General features: G+C 44.0%; 1 protein-coding gene across 23 annotated transcripts in view; it reads right to left on the bottom strand.

The window, feature by feature from the left end:
• Nucleotides 1-22565, bottom strand: part of ZNF667 (zinc finger protein 667) — a 52145-nt gene that overhangs the window by 21469 nt on the left and 8111 nt on the right. The gene's annotated exons all lie outside the window — the stretch shown is intronic.

Consider the following 22565-nt stretch of genomic DNA (forward strand, 5'->3'; position numbering starts at 1 on the left):
CTCCTCGGGAGGCTGAGGCAGGAGAATTGCCTGAACCCAGGAGGCGGAGGTTGTGGTGAGCCGAGACCACGCCATTGCACTCCAGCCTGGGTAACAAGAGCAAAACTCCGTCTCAAAAAAAAAAAAAAAAAAAAAAAAGCAGCACAGTGATAGTCATGGTCATTACTATGAAGAAGAAACAGGCCAGGGCAGGGGTGAGAGAGTAGTGGGATAGTCAGGGAAGGTGCCTCTAAGGAGGCCACATGGAGCTGAGGTCCAAATGTGAGACTCTGAGCCATGTGGGTGCTACGGGAAGAGCATTCCAGGTAGAGCCACAGCAGGTGCCAGGGTCCTGGCTGGGTGCAGGTGTGAGGAGAACGAAGTCAGTGTACTGAGGCAGAGTGAGTGCAGTGGGGAGGGTGGGCTAGGGCAGGAGGGGCCAGATCATGAAAGGGGTGCTGAGCAGCTTGGATCTGATCCAAAGTGTGACATCACTGGGGGAGGTAGGGGAGCTGAGTTGGGGAGTGGCACCATCAGACTTAAGAGTTAACAAAAAAATTGGGTGTGTCTATATAGTGGGTAAACTGTGTGTCAGGAGAGAGAACAGGAGTGAGGAGAGGACTCGGTAGGTAGCTTTGCAGAAATCTGGGGGAAACCGTGGTGGCATGACTAGGGTGGGTGGAGAGGAGGAGGGAAGATATGGTCAGATCACCTCCTCGAAGGGGTCCCTCGATCTACCCATACAAAAGAATCTCTGCCCTGTGTCAGGCTATACCTATGCTGTCTAATGTGAATGCCACATGTGAAAACTGAGCACGGGGAATAACACTAGTACAACCGAGGAACTCATTTTCTTTTCTTCCTTTTTCCTTTTTTTTTTCTGTTTTGAGACAGGGTCTTGCTCTGCCGCCCAGGCAGGAGCGCAGTAGTGTGATCTCAGCTCACTGCAGCCTCAGCCTCCTGGGCTCAAGCAATCCTCCCACCTCAGCCTTCCAAGTAGCTGGGACCACAGGTACCTGCCACCTCATCCAGTTAATTTTTGTATTTTTCAGAAACAGAGTTTGGCATGTTGCCCAGGCTGGTCTCAAACTCCTGGGCTCAATCAATCAGCCTGCCTAGGCTTTCCAAAGTGCTGGGATTACAGACACAAGTAACTGTGCCCAGCCTGGAACTCATTTTCATTCCAATCAATTCACTATTAAAACAATAATGAAATAAAATTTAAAATTATTGCTAAAATTATTAGAAGTAATTTACTGTGAATTTCAAATGAAAAAATGATACTCAATTTGGTTACTGTAAAACTTTAAAGAATGTCTGGAACAACTTGGGTATGTGACTCTACTTTTCCAGAGGCTTTATGAAATGCAGTACCGATCAGGTATCTTCACTGACAATTAAGGGTCTAGATGGACGTGTGTATAAAACACGTATCAGATTTCAAAGACTTAGGATGGAAAAATATAAACTATTAGTATGAAAAAATAACTATTTCATTGATAATTGTTTATACTGGCTACATGTTAAAATGTTAATATTTTGGATATAGTCAGTTAAATACAATATATTATTAAAATTAACTGCAATGGGCCAAGCACAGTGGCTCATGTGTGTAATCCCACTGCTCTGAGGCTGAGGCAGGAGGATCACCTGAGCCTAAGAGTTCAAGAGCAACCTGAGCAATGTAGTGAGACCCCATCTCTGAAAATATTAAACAGTTAGCTGAGTATGGTGATGTGTGCCTGTAGTCTTAGCTACTTGGGAGGCTGAGATGGACTGCTTGAGCCTGGGAGGCAGAGGTTGCAGTGGGCCAAGATCAGGCCACTGCAGTCCAGTCTGGGAAGCAGAGTGAGACCCTGACTCAAAAACAAATAAAAAAAAAAATTACTGATAAATTTGTTGCTTTTTACCCTTTTCAATGTAGCTGCTGGAAAATCTAAAATGATGTCCCTCACGTTATCTCTCTGCGGGGCAGTGTATTATTACAGTGTAAAATGACATCCTCACGTTATCTCTCTGCGGGACAGTGTATTATTACAATCTATAATGATGTCCCTCACGTTATCTCTCTGCGGGGAAGTGTATTATTACAGTGTAAAATGACGTCCTCACGTTATCTCTCTGCGGGACAGTGTATTATTACAGTGTAAAATGACGTCCTCACGTTATCTCTCTGCGGGACAGTGTATTATTACAATCTATAATGACGTCCCTCACGTTATCTCTCTGAGGGACAGTGTATTATTACAGTGTAAAATGACGTCCCTCACGTTATCTCTCTGCGGGGCAGTGTATTATTACAGTGTAAAATGACGTCCTCACGTTATCTCTCTGCGGGGCAGTGTATTATTACAGTGTAAAATGACGTCCTCACGTTATCTCTCTGCGGGGCAGTGTATTATTACAATCTATAATGACGTCCTCACGTTATCTCTCTGCGGGACAGTGTATTATTACAATGTATGATGACGTCCTCACGTTATCTCTCTGCGGGGCAGTGTATTATTACAGTGTAAAATGACATCCTCACGTTATCTCTCTGCGGGGCAGTGTATTATTACAATCTATAATGACGTCCCTCACGTTATCTCTCTGCGGGGCAGTGTATTATTACAGTGTAAAATGACATCCTCACGTTATCTCTCTGCGGGGCAGTGTATTATTACAATCTATAATGACGTCCCTCACGTTATCTCTCTGCGGGGCAGTGTATTATTACAATCTATAATGATGTCCCTCACGTTATCTCTCTGTGGGACAGTGTATTATTACAATCTATAATGACGTCCTCACGTTATCTCTCTGCGGGACAGTGTATTATTACAATCTATAATGACGTCCTCACGTTATCTCTCTGTGGGGCAGTGTATTATTACAGTGTAAAATAACATCCTCACGTTATCTCTCTGCGGGTCAGTGTATTATTACAGTGTAAAATGATGTCCTCACGTTATCTCTCTGCGGGACAGTGTATTATTACAATCTATAATGACGTCCTCACGTTATCTCTCTGTGGGGCAGTGTATTATTACAGTGTAAAATGACATCCTCACGTTATCTCTCTGCGGGTCAGTGTATTATTACAGTGTAAAATGACATCCTCACGTTATCTCTCTGCGGGGCAGTGTATTATTACAGTGTAAAATGATGTCCTCACGTTATCTCTCTGCGGGACAGTGTATTATTACAGTGTAAAATGATGTCCCTCACGTTATCTCTCTGTGGGGCAGTGTATTATTACAATCTATAATGACGTCCTCACGTTATCTCTCTGCGGGGCAGTGTATTATTACAGTGTAAAATGACATCCTCACGTTATCTCTCTGCGGGACAGTGTATTATTACAGTGTAAAATGATGTCCTCACGTTATCTCTCTGCGGGTCAGTGTATTATTACAATCTATAATGACGTCCTCACGTTATCTCTCTGCGGGGCAGTGTATTATTACAATCTATAATGACGTCCTCACGTTATCTCTCTGCGGGGCAGTGTATTATTACAGTGTAAAATGACATCCTCACGTTATCTCTCTGCGGGACAGTGTATTATTACAGTGTAAAATGACATCCTCACGTTATGTCTCTGCGGGACAGTGTATTATTACAATCTATAATGACATCCTCACGTTATCTCTCTGTGGGGCAGTGTATTATTACAGTGTAAAATGACATCCTCACGTTATCTCTCTGCGGGACAGTGTATTATTACAATCTATAATGACGTCCTCACGTTATCTCTCTGCGGGACAGTGTATTATTACAATCTATAATGACGTCCTCACGTTATCTCTCTGCGGGACAGTGTATTATTACAATCTATAATGACGTCCTCACGTTATCTCTCTGCGGGACAGTGTATTATTACAATCTATAATGACGCCCTCACGTTATCTCTCTGCGGGGCAGTGTATTATTACAATCTATAATGACGTCCTCACGTTATCTCTCTGCGGGGCAGTGTATTATTACAGTGTAAAATGACATCCTCACGTTATCTCTCTGCGGGACAGTGTATTATTACACTGTAAAATGATGTCCTCACGTTATCTCTCTGTGGGGCAGTGTATTATTCCAGTGTAAAATGACATCCTCATGTTATCTCTCTGCGGGTCAGTGTATTATTACAGTGTAAAATGATGTCCTCACGTTATCTCTCTGTGGGGCAGTGTATTATTACAGTGTAAAATGACATCCTCACGTTATCTCTCTGCGGGGCAGTGTATTATTACAATCTATAATGACGTCCCTCACGTTATCTCTCTGCGGGGCAGTGTATTATTACAGTGTAAAATGACGTCCTCACGTTATCTCTCTGCGGGGCAGTGTATTATTACAATCTATAATGACGTCCCTCACGTTATCTCTCTGCGGGGCAGTGTATTATTACAATCTATAATGACGTCCCTCACGTTATCTCTCTGCGGGGCAGTGTATTATTACAGTGTAAAATGATGTCCTCACGTTATCTCTCTGCGGGGCAGTGTATTATTACAGTGTAAAATGACATCCTCACGTTATCTCTCTGCGGGGCAGTGTATTATTACAATCTATAATGACGTCCCTCACGTTATCTCTCTGCGGGGCAGTGTATTATTACAGTGTAAAATGACGTCCTCACGTTATCTCTCTGCGGGGCAGTGTATTATTACAATCTATAATGATGTCCCTCACGTTATCTCTCTGCGGGGCAGTGTATTATTACAGTGTAAAATGACGTCCTCACGTTATCTCTCTGCGGGGCAGTGTATTATTACAATCTATAATGATGTCCCTCACGTTATCTCTCTGCGGGGCAGTGTATTATTACAGTGTAAAATGACGTCCTCACGTTATCTCTCTGCGGGGCAGTGTATTATTACAATCTATAATGATGTCCCTCACGTTATCTCTCTGCGGGGCAGTGTATTATTACAGTGTAAAATGACGTCCTCACGTTATCTCTCTGCGGGGCAGTGTATTATTACAATCTATAATGACGTCCCTCACGTTATCTCTCTGCGGGGCAGTGTATTATTACAGTGTAAAATGATGTCCTCACGTTATCTCTCTGCGGGGCAGTGTATTATTACAGTGTAAAATGATGTCCTCACGTTATCTCTCTGCGGGGCAGTGTATTATTACAATCTATAATGACGTCCTCACGTTATCTCTCTGCGGGGCAGTGTATTATTACAGTGTAAAATGACGTCCTCACGTTATCTCTGTGCGGGGCAGTGTATTATTACAATCTATAATGACGTCCCTCACGTTATCTCTCTGTGGGGCAGTGTATTATTACAGTGTAAAATGACGTCCTCACGTTATCTCTCTGCGGGGCAGTGTATTATTACAATCTATAATGATGTCCCTCACGTTATCTCTCTGCGGGGCAGTGTATTATTACAGTGTAAAATGACGTCCTCACGTTATCTCTCTGCGGGGCAGTGTATTATTACAATCTATAATGATGTCCCTCACGTTATCTCTCTGCGGGGCAGTGTATTATTACAGTGTAAAATGACGTCCTCACGTTATCTCTCTGCGGGGCAGTGTATTATTACAGTGTAAAATGTCCCTCACGTTATCTCTCTGTGGGACAGTGTATTATTACAGTGTAAAATGACGTCCTCACGTTATCTCTCTGCGGGGCAGTGTATTATTACAGTGTAAAATGTCCCTCACGTTATCTCTCTGCGGGGCAGTGTATTATTACAGTGTAAAATGTCCCTCACGTTATCTCTCTGCGGGACAGTGTATTATTACAGTGTAAAATGTCCCTCACGTTATCTCTCTGCGGGGCAGTGTATTATTACAGTGTAAAATGTCCCTCACGTTATCTCTCTGCGGGGCAGTGTATTATTACAATCTATAATGACGTCCCTCACGTTATCTCTCTGCGGGGCAGTGTATTATTACAGTGTAAAATGTCCCTCACGTTATCTCTCTGCGGGGCAGTGTATTATTACAATCTATAATGACGTCCTCACGTTATCTCTCTGCGGGACAGTGTATTATTACAGTGTAAAATGTCCCTCACGTTATCTCTCTGCGGGGCAGTGTATTATTACAGTGTAAAATGTCCCTCACGTTATCTCTCTGCGGGGCAGTGTATTATTACAATCTATAATGACGTCCCTCACGTTATCTCTCTGCGGGGCAGTGTATTATTACAGTGTAAAATGACGTCCCTCACGTTATCTCTCTGCGGGGCAGTTTATTATTACAATCTATAATGACGTCCCTCACGTTATCTCTCTGCGGGACAGTGTATTATTACAGTGTAAAATGACGTCCCTCACGTTATCTCTCTGCGGGGCAGTGTATTATTACAGTGTAAAATGACGTCCTCACGTTATCTCTCTGAGGGACAGTGTATTATTACAGTGTAAAATGACGTCCCTCACGTTATCTCTCTGCGGGGCAGTGTATTATTACAGTGTAAAATGACGTCCCTCACGTTATCTCTCTGCGGGACAGTGTATTATTACAATCTATAATGACGTCCTCACGTTATCTCTCTGCGGGGCAGTGTATTTTTACAGAGTAAAATGATGTCCTCACGTTATCTCTCTGCGGGGCAGTGTATTATTACAATCTATAATGACGTCCTCACGTTATCTCTCTGCGGGACAGTGTATTATTACAATCTATAATGATGTCCTCACGTTATCTCTCTGCGGGACAGTGTATTATTACAGTGTAAAATGATGTCCTCACGTTATCTCTCTGCGTGGCAGTGTATTATTACAATCTATAATGACGTCCTCACGTTATCTCTCTGCGGGACAGTGTATTATTACAATCTATAATGATGTCCTCACGTTATCTCTCTGCGGGACAGTGTATTATTACAGTGTAAAATGATGTCCTCACGTTATCTCTCTGCGGGGCAGTGTATTATTACAATCTATAATGACGTCCTCACGTTATCTCTCTGCGGGACAGTGTATTATTACAATCTATAATGACGTCCCTCACGTTATCTCTCTGCGGGGCAGTGTATTATTACAATCTATAATGACGTCCCTCACGTTATCTCTCTGTGGGGCAGTGTATCATTACAATCTATAATGACGTCCCTCACGTTATCTCTCTGCGGGACAGTGTATTATTACAATCTATAATGATGTCCTCACGTTATCTCTCTGCGGGGCAGTGTATTATTACAGTGTAAAATGACGTCCTCACGTTATCTCTCTGCGGGGCAGTGTATTATTACAATCTATAATGACGTCCTCACGTTATCTCTCTGCGGGGCAGTGTATTATTACAGTGTAAAATGATGTCCCTCACGTTATCTCTCTGCGGGGCAGTGTATTATTACAATCTATAATGACGTCCTCACGTTATCTCTCTGCGGGGCAGTGTATTATTACAATCTATAATGACGTCCTCACGTTATCTCTCTGCGGGGCAGTGTATTATTACAATCTATAATGACGTCCTCACGTTATCTCTCTGCGGGGCAGTGTATTATTACAGTATAAAATGACGTCCCTCACGTTATCTCTCTGTGGGACAGTGTATTATTGCACTGTAAAATGACGTCCTCACGTTATCTCTCTGGGGGGCAGTGTATTATTACAATCTATAATGACGTCCCTCACGTTATCTCTCTGCGGGGCAGTGTATTATTACAATCTATAATGACGTCCCTCACGTTATCTCTCTGTGGGGCAGTGTATTATTACAGTGTAAAATGACGTCCTCACGTTATCTCTCTGGGGGGCAGTGTATTATTACAATCTATAATGACGTCCCTCACGTTATCTCTCTGCGGGGCAGTGTATTATTACAGTGTAAAATGACGTCCTCACGTTATCTCTCTGCGGGGCAGTGTATTATTACAATCTATAATGACGTCCCTCACGTTATCTCTCTGCGGGGCAGTGTATTATTACAGTGTAAAATGACGTCCTCACGTTATCTCTCTGCGGGGCAGTGTATTATTACAATCTATAATGACGTCCCTCACGTTATCTCTCTGTGGGACAGTGTATTATTACAATCTATAATGACGTCCTCACGTTATCTCTCTGCGGGACAGTGTATTATTACAGTGTAAAATGATGTCCCTCACGTTATCTCTCCGTGGGGCAGTGTATTATTACAGTGTAAAATGATGTCCCTCACGTTATCTCTCTGTGGGACAGTGTATTATTACAATCTATAATGACGTCCTCACGTTATCTCTCTGCGGGACAGTGTATTATTACAGTGTAAAATGATGTCCCTCACGTTATCTCTCTGCGGGGCAGTGTATTATTACAATCTATAATGACGTCCCTCACGTTATCTCTCTGCGGGGCAGTGTATTATTACAGTGTAAAATGACGTCCTCACGTTATCTCTCTGCGGGGCAGTGTATTATTACAATCTATAATGACGTCCCTCACGTTATCTCTCTGCGGGGCAGTGTATTATTACAATCTATAATGATGTCCCTCACGTTATCTCTCTGCGGGGCAGTGTATTATTACAATCTATAATGACGTCCTCACGTTATCTCTCTGCGGGGCAGTGTATTATTACAGTGTAAAATGACGTCCTCACGTTATCTCTCTGGGGGGCAGTGTATTATTACAATCTATAATGACGTCCTCACGTTATCTCTCTGCGGGGCAGTGTATTATTACAATCTATAATGACATCCTCACGTTATCTCTCTGCGGGGCAGTGTATTATTACAATCTATAATGACGTCCCTCACGTTATCTCTCTGCGGGGCAGTGTATTATTACAGTGTAAAATGACGTCCTCACGTTATCTCTCTGGGGGGCAGTGTATTATTACAATCTATAATGACGTCCCTCACGTTATCTCTCTGCGGGGCAGTGTATTATTACAATCTATAATGACGTCCTCACGTTATCTCTCTGCGGGGCAGTGTATCATTACAATCTATAATGACGTCCCTCACGTTATCTCTCTGCGGGGCAGTGTATCATTACAATCTATAATGACGTCCCTCACGTTATCTCTCTGCGGGGCAGTGTATTATTACAATCTATAATGATGTCCCTCACGTTATCTCTCTGCGGGGCAGTGTATTATTACAGTGTAAAATGACGTCCTCACGTTATCTCTCTGCGGGGCAGTGTATTATTACAATCTATAATGACGTCCCTCACGTTATCTCTCTGTGGGGCAGTGTATTATTACAGTGTAAAATGACGTCCTCACGTTATCTCTCTGCGGGGCAGTGTATTATTACAATCTATAATGACGTCCTCACGTTATCTCTCTGCGGGGCAGTGTATTATTACAGTGTAAAATGACGTCCTCATGTTATCTCTCTGCGGGGCAGTGTATTATTACAATCTATAATGACGTCCCTCACGTTATCTCTCTGTGGGGCAGTGTATTATTACAGTGTAAAATGACGTCCTCACGTTATCTCTCTGCGGGGCAGTGTATTATTACAATCTATAATGACGTCCTCACGTTATCTCTCTGTGGGGCAGTGTATTATTACAGTGTAAAATGACGTCCCTCACGTTATCTCTCTGCGGGGCAGTGTATTATTACAGTGTAAAATGACGTCCTCACGTTATCTCTCTGCGGGGCAGTGTATTATTACAATCTATAATGACGTCCCTCACGTTATCTCTCTGTGGGGCAGTGTATTATTACAGTGTAAAATGATGTCCTCACGTTATCTCTCTGGGGGGCAGTGTATTATTACAGTGTAAAATGACGTCCCTCACGTTATCTCTCTGCGGGGCAGTGTATTATTACAATCTATAATGATGTCCCTCACGTTATCTCTCTGCGGGGCAGTGTATTATTACAGTGTAAAATGATGTCCTCACGTTATCTCTCTGGGGGGCAGTGTATTATTACAATCTATAATGACGTCCCTCACGTTATCTCTCTGCGGGGCAGTGTATCATTACAATCTATAATGACGTCCCTCACGTTATCTCTCTGCGGGGTAGTGTATTATTACAATCTATAATGACGTCCTCACGTTATCTCTCTGCGGGGCAGTGTATTATTACAGTGTAAAATGACGTCCTCACGTTATCTCTCTGAGGGGACAGTGTATTATTACAGTGTAAAATGACGTCCTCACGTTATCTCTCTGCGGGGCAGTGTATTATTACAGTGTAAAATGACGTCCTCACGTTATCTCTCTGTGGGGCAGTGTATTATTACAGTGTAAAATGACGTCCCTCACGTTATCTCTCTGCGGGGCAGTGTATTATTACAATCTATAATGACGTCCTCACGTTATCTCTCTGCGGGGCAGTGTATTATTACAATCTATAATGACGTCCCTCACGTTATCTCTCTGCGGGACAGTGTATTATTACAGTGTAAAATGACGTCCCTCACGTTATCTCTCTGTGGGACAGTGTATTATTACAGTGTAAAATGACGTCCCTCACGTTATCTCTCTGCGGGGCAGTGTATTATTACAATCTATAATGATGTCCTCACGTTATCTCTCTGCGGGACAGTGTATTATTACAGTGTAAAATGATGTCCTCACGTTATCTCTCTGGGGGGCAGTGTATTATTACAGTGTAAAATGACGTCCCTCACGTTATCTCTCTGGGGGGCAGTGTATTATTACAGTGTAAAATGACGTCCTCACGTTATCTCTCTGGGGGGCAGTGTATTATTACAGTGTAAAATGACGTCCCTCACGTTATCTCTCTGCGAGGCAGTGTATTATTACAATCTATAATGATGTCCTCACGTTATCTCTCTGCGGGACAGTGTATTATTACAGTGTAAAATGATGTCCTCACGTTATCTCTCTGAGGGGCAGTGTATTATTACAATCTATAATGACGTCCTCACGTTATCTCTCTGCGGGACAGTGTATTATTACAATCTATAATGATGTCCTCACGTTATCTCTCTGCGGGACAGTGTATTATTACAGTGTAAAATGATGTCCTCACGTTATCTCTCTGCGGGGCAGTGTATTATTACAATCTATAATGACGTCCTCACGTTATCTCTCTGCGGGACAGTGTATTATTACAATCTATAATGACGTCCTCACATTATCTCTCTGCGGGACAGTGTATTATTACAATCTATAATGACGTCCCTCACGTTATCTCTCTGCGGGGCAGTGTATTATTACAATCTATAATGACGTCCCTCACGTTATCTCTCTGTGGGGCAGTGTATCATTACAATCTATAATGACGTCCCTCACGTTATCTCTCTGTGGGGCAGTGTATTATTACAGTGTAAAATGACGTCCTCACGTTATCTCTCTGCGGGGCAGTGTATTATTACAGTGTAAAATGACGTCCCTCACATTATCTCTCTGCGGGGCAGTGTATTATTACAGTGTAAAATGACGTCCTCACGTTATCTCTCTGCGGGGCAGTATATTATTACAATCTATAATGATGTCCTCACGTTATCTCTCTGAGGGACAGTGTATTATTACAGTGTAAAATGACGTCCTCACGTTATCTCTCTGCGGGGCAGTGTATTATTACAATCTATAATGATGTCCTCACGTTATCTCTCTGAGGGACAGTGTATTATTACAGTGTAAAATGACATCCCTCACGTTATCTCTCTGCGGGACAGTGTATTATTACAGTGTAAAATGACGTCCTCACGTTATCTCTCTGCGGGGCAGTGTATTATTACAATCTATAATGACGTCCTCACGTTATCTCTCTGCGGGGTAGTGTATTATTACAGTGTAAAATGACGTCCTCACGTTATCTCTCTGCGGGACAGTGTATTATTACAATCTATAATGACGTCCTCACGTTATCTCTCTGCGGGGCAGTGTATTATTACAGTGTAAAATGACGTCCTCACGTTATCTCTCTGCGGGGCAGTGTATTATTACAATCTATAATGATGTCCCTCACGTTATCTCTCTGCGGGGCAGTGTATCATTACAGTGTAAAATGACGTCCCTCACGTTATCTCTCTGCGGGGCAGTGTCTTATTACAGTGTAAAATGACGTCCCTCACGTTATCTCTCTGCGGGGCAGTGTATTATTACAGTGTAAAATGACGTCCCTCACGTTATCTCTCTGCGGGGCAGTGTATTATTACAATCTATAATGACGTCCCTCACGTTATCTCTCTGCGGGGCAGTGTATTATTACAGTGTAAAATGACGTCCCTCACGTTATCTCTCTGCGGGGCAGTGTATTATTACAATCTATAATGACGTCCCTCACGTTATCACTCTGCGGGGCAGTGTATTATTACAATCTATAATGACGTCCTCACGTTATCTCTCTGCGGGGCAGTGTATTATTACAATCTATAATGACGTCCCTCACGTTATCTCTCTGCGGGGCAGTGTATTATTACAGTGTAAAATGACGTCCTCACGTTATCTCTCTGCGGGGCAGTGTATTATTACAATCTATAATGATGTCCCTCACGTTATCTCTCTGCGGGGCAGTGTATTATTACAATCTATAATGACGTCCCTCACGTTATCTCTCTGCGGGGCAGTGTATTATTACAGTGTAAAATGACGTCCTCACGTTATCTCTCTGTGGGGCAGTGTATTATTACAGTGTAAAATGATGTCCCTCACGTTATCTCTCTGCGGGGCAGTGTATTATTACAATCTATAATGACGTCCCTCACGTTATCTCTCTGTGGGGCAGTGTATTATTACAATCTATAATGACGTCCCTCACGTTATCTCTCTGCGGGGCAGTGTATTATTACAATCTATAATGATGTCCCTCATGTTATCTCTATGCGGGGCAGTGTATTATTACAATCTATAATGACGTCCTCACGTTATCTCTCTGCGGGACAGTGTATTATTACAGTGTAAAATGATGTCCCTCACGTTATCTCTCTGCGGGGCAGTGTATTATTACAATCTATAATGATGTCCCTCATGTTATCTCTCTGCGGGGCAGTGTATTATTACAATCTATAATGACGTCCTCACGTTATCTCTCTGCGGGGCAGTGTATTATTACAGTGTAAAATGATGTCCCTCACGTTATCTCTCTGCGGGGCAGTGTATTATTACAATCTATAATGACGTCCCTCACGTTATCTCTCTGCGGGGCAGTGTATTATTACAGTGTAAAATGACGTCCCTCACGTTATCTCTCTGCGGGGCAGTGTATTATTACAGTGTAAAATGACGTCCTCACGTTATCTCTCTGCGGGGCAGTGTATTATTACAGTGTAAAATGACGTCCCTCACGTTATCTCTCTGCGGGGCAGTGTATTATTACAGTGTAAAATGACGTCCCTCACGTTATCTCTCTGCGGGGCAGTGTATTATTACAGTGTAAAATGACGTCCTCACGTTATCTCTCTGCGGGGCAGTGTATTATTACAGTGTAAAATGACGTCCCTCACGTTATCTCTCTGCGGGGCAGTGTATTATTACAGTGTAAAATGACATCCTCACGTTATCTCTCTGCGGGGCAGTGTATTATTACAATCTATAATGACGTCCCTCACGTTATCTCTCTGCGGGGCAGTGTATTATTACAATCTATAATGATGTCCCTCACGGTATCTCTCTGCGGGACAGTGTATTATTACAGTGTAAAATGACGTCCTCACGTTATCTCTCTGCGGGACAGTGTATTATTACAATCTATAATGACATCCTCACGTTATCTCTCTGCGGGGCAGTTTATTATTACAGTGTAAAATGACGTCCTCACGTTATCTCTCTGCGGGGCAGTGTATTATTACAATCTATAATGACGTCCCTCACGTTATCTCTCTGCGGGGCAGTGTATTATTACCATCTATAATGATGTCCCTCACGTTATCTCTCTGCGGGGCAGTGTATTATTACAATCTATAATGACGTCCTCACGTTATCTCTCTGCGGGGCAGTTTATTATTACAATCTATAATGACGTCCTCACGTTATCTCTCTGCGGGGCAGTGTATTATTACAGTGTAAAATGACGTCCCTCACGTTATCTCTCTGCGGGGCAGTGTATTATTACAGTGTAAAATGACGTCCTCACGTTATCTCTCTGCGGGACAGTGTATTATTACAGTGTAAAATGATGTCCCTCACGTTATCTCTCTGCGGGGCAGTGTATTATTACAATCTACAATGATGTCCCTCACGTTATCTCTCTGCGGGGACAGTGTATTATTACAGTGTAAAATGACGTCCCTCACGTTATCTCTCTGCGGGGCAGTGTATTATTACAGTGTAAAATGACGTCCCTCACGTTATCTCTCTGCGGGGCAGTGTATTATTACAGTGTAAAATGATGTCCCTCACGTCATCTCTCTGCGGGGCAGTGTATTATTACAATCTATAATGATGTCCCTCACGTTATCTCTCTGCGGGGACAGTGTATTATTACAGTGTAAAATGACGTCCCTCACGTTATCTCTCTGCGGGGCAGTGTATTATTACAGTGTAAAATGACGTCCCTCACGTTATCTCTCTGCGGGGCAGTGTATTATTACAGTGTAAAATGATGTCCCTCACGTCATCTCTCTGCGGGGCAGTGTATTATTACAATCTATAATGATGTCCCTCACGTTATCTCTCTGCGGGGCAGTGTATTATTACAATCTATAATGACGTCCTCACGTTATCTCTCTGCGGGGCAGTGTATTATTACAATCTATAATGACGTCCTCACGTTATCTCTCTGCGGGACAGTGTATTATTACAATCTACAATGATGTCCCTCACGTTATCTCTCTGCGGGGACAGTGTATTATTACAGTGTAAAATGACGTCCCTCACGTTATCTCTCTGCGGGGCAGTGTGTTATTACAATCTATAATGACGTCCCTCACGTTATCTCTCTGCGGGACAGTGTATTATTACAGTGTAAAATGACGTCCCTCACGTTATCTCTCTGCGGGGCAGTGTATTATTACAATCTATAATGACGTCCTCACGTTATCTCTCTGCGGGACAGTGTATTATTACAATCTATAATGACGTCCCTCACGTTATCTCTCTGCGGGGCAGTGTATTATTACAGTGTAAAATGACGTCCTCACGTTATCTCTCTGCGGGGACAGTGTATTATTACAGTGTAAAATGACGTCCCTCACGTTATCTCTCTGCGGGGCAGTGTATTATTAAAATCTATAATGATGTCCCTCACGTTATCTCTCTGCGGGGCAGTGTATTATTACAATCTATAATGACATCCTCACGTTATCTCTCTGCGGGACAGTGTATTATTACAATCTATAATGATGTCCCTCACGTTATCTCTCTGCGGGGCAGTGTATTATTACAATCTATAATGACGTCCCTCACGTTATCTCTCTGCGGGGCAGTGTATTATTACAGTGTAAAATGACGTCCTCACGTTATCTCTCTGCGGGGACAGTGTATTATTACAGTGTAAAATGACGTCCCTCACGTTATCTCTCTGCGGGGCAGTGTATTATTAAAATCTATAATGACGTCCCTCACGTTATCTCTCTGCGGGGCAGTGTATTATTACAATCTATAATGACATCCTCACGTTATCTCTCTGCGGGACAGTGTATTATTACAATCTATAATGATGTCCCTCACGTTATCTCTCTGCGGGGCAGTGTATTATTACAATCTATAATGACGTCCTCACGTTATCTCTCTGCGGGGCAGTGTATCATTACAATCTATAATGACGTCCTCACGTTATCTCTCTGCGGGGCAGTGTATCATTACAATCTATAATGACGTCCCTCACGTTATCTCTCTGCGGGGCAGTGTATTATTACAATCTATAATGATGTCCCTCACGTTATCTCTCTGCGGGGCAGTGTATTATTACAGTGTAAAATGACGTCTCTCACGTTATCTCTGTGCGGGACAGTGTATTATTACAATCTATAATGATGTCCCTCACGTTATCTCTCTGCGGGGCAGTGTATTATTACAATCTATAATGATGTCCCTCACGTTATCTCTCTGCGGGGCAGTGTATTATTACAATCTATAATGACGTCCTCACGTTATCTCTCTGCGGGGCAGTGTATTATTACAATCTATAATGACGTCCCTCACGTTATCTCTCTGCGGGGCAGTGTATTATTACAATCTATAATGATGTCCCTCACGTTATCTCTCTGCGGGGCAGTGTATTATTACAGTGTAAAATGACGTCCTCACGTTATCTCTCTGCGGGACAGTGTATTATTACAGTGTAAAATGACGTCCCTCACGTTATCTCTCTGCGGGGCAGTGTATTATTACAATCTATAATGATGTCCCTCACGTTATCTCTCTGCGGGGCAGTGTATTATTACAATCTATAATGATGTCCCTCACGTTATCTCTCTGCGGGGCAGTGTATTATTACAATCTATAATGACGTCCTCACGTTATCTCTCTGCGGGGCAGTGTATTATTACAATCTATAATGACGTCCCTCACGTTATCTCTCTGCGGGGCAGTGTATTATTACAATCTATAATGATGTCCCTCACGTTATCTCTCTGCGGGGCAGTGTATTATTACAGTGTAAAATGACGTCCTCACGTTATCTCTCTGCGGGACAGTGTATTATTACAGTGTAAAATGACGTCCCTCACGTTATCTCTCTGCGGGGCAGTGTATTATTACAATCTATAATGACGTCCCTCACGTTATCTCTCTGCGGGACAGTGTATTATTACAGTGTAAAATGACGTCTCTCACGTTATCTCTGTGCGGGGCAGTGTATTATTACAATCTATAATGACGTCCTCACGTTATCTCTCTGCGGGACAGTGTATTATTACAGTGTAAAATGACGTCCCTCACGTTATCTCTCTGCGGGGCAGTGTATTATTACAATCTATAATGATGTCCCTCACGTTATCTCTCTGCGGGGCAGTGTATTATTACAATCTATAATGATGTCCCTCACGTTATCTCTCTGCGGGGCAGTGTATTATTACAATCTATAATGATGTCCCTCACGTTATCTCTCTGCGGGGCAGTGTATTATTACAGTGTAAAATGATGTCCCTCACGTTATCTCTCTGCGGGGTAGTGTATTATTACAGTGTAAAATGATGTCCTCACGTTATCTCTGTGCGGGACAGTGTATTATTGTATTGCTCCGTTCTCCTCATAGCATGTACCACTTTCTGAAAACAGCTTGTTTATGCGGGTGTCTATGTGGATAGTACCTGCCCTCTCCCTACACACACACAATGACCTGAGCTGGAAAGCAGAGACTTTGTTTTGTTCCCCCTCTTCTCCCAGGGCTGAGAACCCACCTAGCACAGAGCAGCTGCTCAGTAAACACTCGTTGCCTAACTCAGCCAAATCCTCAGTATGCTGAAACCCCATCCCAGAGAGACAGTTCTGCTGCAGCCATTCCCTGGTCCTCTGCACTTGTCTTTGGAGAGGACAGAAATGGGGACATACTTTTCATTCCCCATATTGTGGGAAGCTTGAGATCTTGAGAAAATGATACGATGAATGCCTCATTACTCTTCACCAAATGTCAACATTTCTGACACACTTTTTTAAAAAAGCAATCGTCTGAAAGCTGCAGACATGGTGACAGTTTATCCATAAATGTTCCAGTGCATGTCTCCAAAGAATGCCATCATCATACCGTGGTGCCAACAGCAGAAATGTCCCCAAAAGCTTTCTGTGACTTTTTCATGAAAAGAAGTACAGCAGGATACAGCCTGGAAAAATGGAAGTAACAGACGTTCCCTCTACAGATGTTGGTTTTGTCCCCCTGGGGTTGGAGGTAGAAGAAGATAAATAAATCCAAGGCCATTATGCTTGAGTTCAGAGTTAGATAACGGGTGTGTTTTTTTTGTTTTTTTTGAGACGGAGTTTCGCTCTTGTTACCCAGGCTGGAGTGCAATGGCGCGATCTCGGCTCACCACAACCTCCGCCTCCTGGGTTCAGGCAATTCTCCTGTCTCAGCCTCCTGAGTAGCTGGGATTACAGGCACGCGCCACCGTGCCCAGCTAATTTTTGTATTTTTAGTAGAGACAGGGTTTCACCATGTTGACCAGGATGGTCTCGATCTCTTGACCTCGTGATCCACCCGCCTCAGCCTCCCAAAGTGCTGGGATTATAGGTGTGAGACACCGCACCCGACCCAATAACGGATATGTTTTTATATGAAATGTGAATCCTAAGATGGCCTTGTCCTATTTAAGAGAAGCTAGGCAGAATGCTTGGGTTGTTACGCTTCTCTCTTTGTAGGATAAGGTAGCAGTAGGAATAGAAGTGCTAACATGAATTATTAACAGGATAAATAAATGTTGAGTGCTACACGTGCTAAGATGACCATTTTAATTCTCACATCTGGTGGCAAGTCTGGCTCTAATGCCATTTTCCAGATGAAGAGACAGAAGCACAGAGAGGAAGGAATTGCTTGCCCAAGGTCATAAGGTAGACCATTGCCAGAGCCAGGGTTCAAACCTGGATATTTGTCCTGAATGCCTGGCTCTTAACCATACAGTGTGCCACCCTTCCGTCTGCCCATGTCAGAGGTAACAAGCTGAGCAGAGAAGACCAGCAGGGCAGGCTTGAGGCCGCTCTCCCAAGAGTCCTGTGTGAAGGGTCAGCCCCAGGCTGGTGTCTACGGACCTGGGTGGGAGGAAGTTCCCTACACGGATATAAAACTCTTCTTAACTATTAAGAATACCTTCAACTTCCCTGCATGTGTGGTGCAGGGAGCCCACAATTTATGTCTTACGATGAACCCCTGCTTTCCTTCTGGGAGTCTGCAATTTTGGTATGTGCCAAGCAAAGGACGCTGACGTGAGCAGCTCACTATACCAAATGTGGACACTGAGTCTCTAACGGCCATGCTGTGCAGATAGTACCTTGTATGTGTTGTTCTAATTCATTACTAAGGGAATTAGTATGTCACTCAGGACTGCACTGGGAGAGGACTCCTGGGAGCCTGGCCCTGACTTCCCCAGGCTCTGCTCCGTGCACCCTTCCCTTTGCCGATACTGCTCTGCATTCTTTGGCTGTAATAAATCACTAGCTGTGAGCATGACTACCGGCTGGGTCCTGGGAGGCCCTCGAGAATGCTTAAACCTGGGAGGTGGCCTTGTGGACTCTGAAACATAAGCCAGTAAGAGGTAACCACTCCTCTATCACACCCCTGAGATGTATCAGCCTTACAGAGAGGTTCTAATGAACAGCTGTTCTGCTACAGATGGAGCTGAGTGGGCACATGATCAACGTCCTGGCCCCAGTGGGAGGCAGCTGGAAGTATGGCTTCCTGGCCCCTCAGGACGGTGTCCTGAGCCACACCCACTCTAGTGCTCTTGTTTAGTGGGACCCCTGGTTACCAGGCCTCTAGTTTAATAAAGCATGACCAGAGTGGCTCTATCCTCAAGTGAATAGGTGGACACTCACAAGTCCCCTGCTTAAGGTTAATGCTTATAGTCTGAAAATAGCCACATCCCAAGCTGACCAACTATGACTACAGAAAATGTGTGGACACACAGAGCCTCTCCCACCAAGCCTGCAGAATGTCCAGACGTCCTGAGACTGCAGCTGACTCTCCTCAGAGACGTCAATGACCAGGCTTAGGGTGAAAGATGAATGGTCACTGAGAGCACAAATAGCCCTACCTTCAGAAAGCACACCCGCACATTCCAGGTTTAATTACAGCTCCTTACAGGTTCCAATTCCTCCTCCCGCTTTCTGAGAACACCCTACTCTGTAAGAGAAGTTTCCAACAAACTGGCTTCTTTCACTGTGCTATGTGGCTCACCTTGAATTTCCTTCCTGTGCAATATCCAAGAACCCTCTCTTATGGTCTGGATTGAGACCCACTTTTCCAGCAACACTCACCAGGCAAGAAGGTCCAGGGGCCACGGTCCAGGAGGGGCCTCTAATTAGCAGGGTGTGCTATGCCGGCCACATCAGTCTAAGGGGATACCTGACTTCATCTGCCGGGGAATGAGGGTGCTGGGGCATTAGTGACTGTGGTAGACCAGAGTAATAGCCCCCCAAAGATATGAACATCCTAAGTTTCAGAACCCATGAATATGGCACCTCACATAGCAAAAGGAACTTAGCAGATCTCACTTTGCAGATCTGAGTTAAGGATCTTGGAGGTAGCGAGGGGAGATTATCCTGAAAGCGGAAAAAACACAAACCGTTTACCTCTGCTCTCACACCACAACAATCAATACAGAGCACTTCCATGACCACATGTGTGTTTTCCTCACACACCAAGCAAGCAATCATCTCTGCAGTGGACACCAGCTGGGTGTCCTCCAACTCAGTTCTGACACTATGTTCCTGGGGATAGAATCAGATCCCAGAGCTTGAGGGCTCAGCCCCCAAGACTGCCGCACCTTCAGACACCGGCTGCAAGTCCGGACTTCAGGAACTTCTGACTGACTGGCTTTAAGTTGGGGTTCTCATAACTCCCTTTTTGTGTTCAATTATTAATAATTTGCTAAAGCAGCTCACGGAACTCAGGCAAAAAAAAAAAAAAAGAAAACTTACATTTACTGGCTGATTATGAAGGATATTCCAAAGAATAGAGGACATGTGTGGAAATACAAGGAATGTGAGAGGTGGTGCGGAGCTTCCATGCCTTCCTGGGGAACCCTCCAGGAACCTCCACCTGTTCAGACACCCAGCAGCTCCTCAAACCTGTCCTTCTGAGTTTTATGGTGGCTTCATTACACAGGCAAGACTGATTACACTACGGGCCCTTGGTGACCAACTTAACCTTTAGTCTTTCTTCCCTGCCCAGAGGTTGGAGGGTAGAGTTGGAAGTCCCAACTGTCTAGTTCTGCCTTGGTCTTTCTGGTTATTAACCCCATTCGGAAGCTACCCAGGGGCTGCCAGCCACCAGCCATCTCATTAGCATACAAAAGACATGTAAAAGAAAAAGGGTATGGTGGCTCACACCTGTAATCCCAGCACTTTGGGAGGCTGAAGCGGGAAGATCACTTCAGGTCAGTAGTTCAAGACCAGCCTGGTCAAAATGGAGAAACACCACTGTAAGGTTTATTGCCGAGTTAAATGAGGAAACAGAGACTGGAGTAAAAAAGTAAAAGCCAATTTATTCAGCTCCCGGGCGAGGTTCTATGGTCCGGGAAAGGGGCTAGAGAAGCTGTGCTTCTCTTCTTAGGGCATGGGGTTGTATAGGGAGTGGAGGTAGTTGATTGGCTGTGGGGGAAACAAAGTGGAGGTAGTCTCATTGGTTATGAAGGGACTGGGCATGGACGAGGCGAGCCGCCATTGGCAGCCAGGCGGGGCTGCTGGCAAGTGGGCTGGCTGAGGACGTACGGGGCAAGCTGCCATAGAGCAGGTCTTGGTGGGATTTTTAAATTTCGGTGGGATTTTTAAATTTCGGTGGGGTTGAGTGCCTAATTTGCTGATGAGTACAGGACTGAGATGGGAATGCGGAAATGGGTGTGGGGAGCCCGTGAGGAGAGGCCAGATGCTGAGTAATGCACTCAGAATGATGTAGTTTTCAGATACGGAGAGGAATGGGTATGTCCATTCGGCCCCCGGTGAGACAACCGGCCTTACAACCACCTCCACTAAAAATATAAAAATTAGCACATGCCTATAATCCCAGCTACTCAGGATGCTGAGGCAGGAGAATCGCTTGAACCTGGGAGGCAGAGGTTGCAGTGAGCCAAAATCACACCACTGCACTCCAGCCTGGGTGACAGAGCAACACTCCATCTCAAAAACAACAACAAAATCTCCAGATCCCAAAATCACTAAGCCAAAGGGAAGTAAAGCTGGGAACTGCTTCAGGCAAACATGCCTCCCATTACTGAACACATACCTCCCTCGTAATTTTCCCACAATGAAATTCTTTTTGGACAAAGGACACACAGAATTAATGAGATAAAAGCATATCTGATTGCTTCCTCTGCCCTATTTCACTAAGCCAGACTAAGGCATAAGTGACTACTCCTCTACCCTCCTCTCACATGTAAACTGCATGTTCAGTGAAAGGCTAATCAGACTCAAAGGAATGCAACTATTTGTCTCTTATCTACCTATGACCGGGAAGCCCCCTCCGTCACTTCAAGTTGTCCCACCTTTCCGGACCAAACCAATGTACATATCACATATATTGGCTGATGTCTCATGTTTCCCAAAACCACATAAAACCTAGCTGTGCCCCAACTACCTTGGGCACATGTCAGGACCTCCTGAGGCTGTGTCATGGGTCTGTCCTTGGCCTTGGCAAAATAAACTTTCTAAATTGACTGAGACTTGTCTGTTATTTCGAGTTCACCGACATCACTGAAAATTCTAAGATTTCAAGAGTTGTATGCCAGGAAACAGGTCAAAGGCTAAAGAGACATTTCTCAATAGCACAATCTTGGATTGCCCAAGTGGGTTCAACTTAAATATAAGGGTCCTCTTTATAAAAGGGCGGCAGAAGGATCAGAGTCAGAGAGAAAAAGAAATTGCAAGATGGAAGCTATGCTGCTGGCCTTGCAGAGGAAGGAACACCTGCTGAGGTAGCTTTGCCGTTCAGAACTGTAAGAGAATAAATGAGTATACTTGGAAGCCATTAAGTTTGTGGCAATTTGTCACAGCAGCAAGAGAAAATGAACAGACTGACCCTTCCACCATGTCCTTCCAGTCCTCATGCCCAATGTATGGGTTTCTTTTGCTCTGTCAGTGACCTGGTGCTGAAAACATTCTGGGGAATCACAGGGCTAGGGTGAGATGAAGAGGT

The sequence above is a fragment of the Callithrix jacchus genome, chromosome 22, assembly GCF_049354715.1.
Source record: "Callithrix jacchus isolate 240 chromosome 22, calJac240_pri, whole genome shotgun sequence".
Taxonomy (NCBI): domain Eukaryota; kingdom Metazoa; phylum Chordata; class Mammalia; order Primates; family Cebidae; genus Callithrix; species Callithrix jacchus.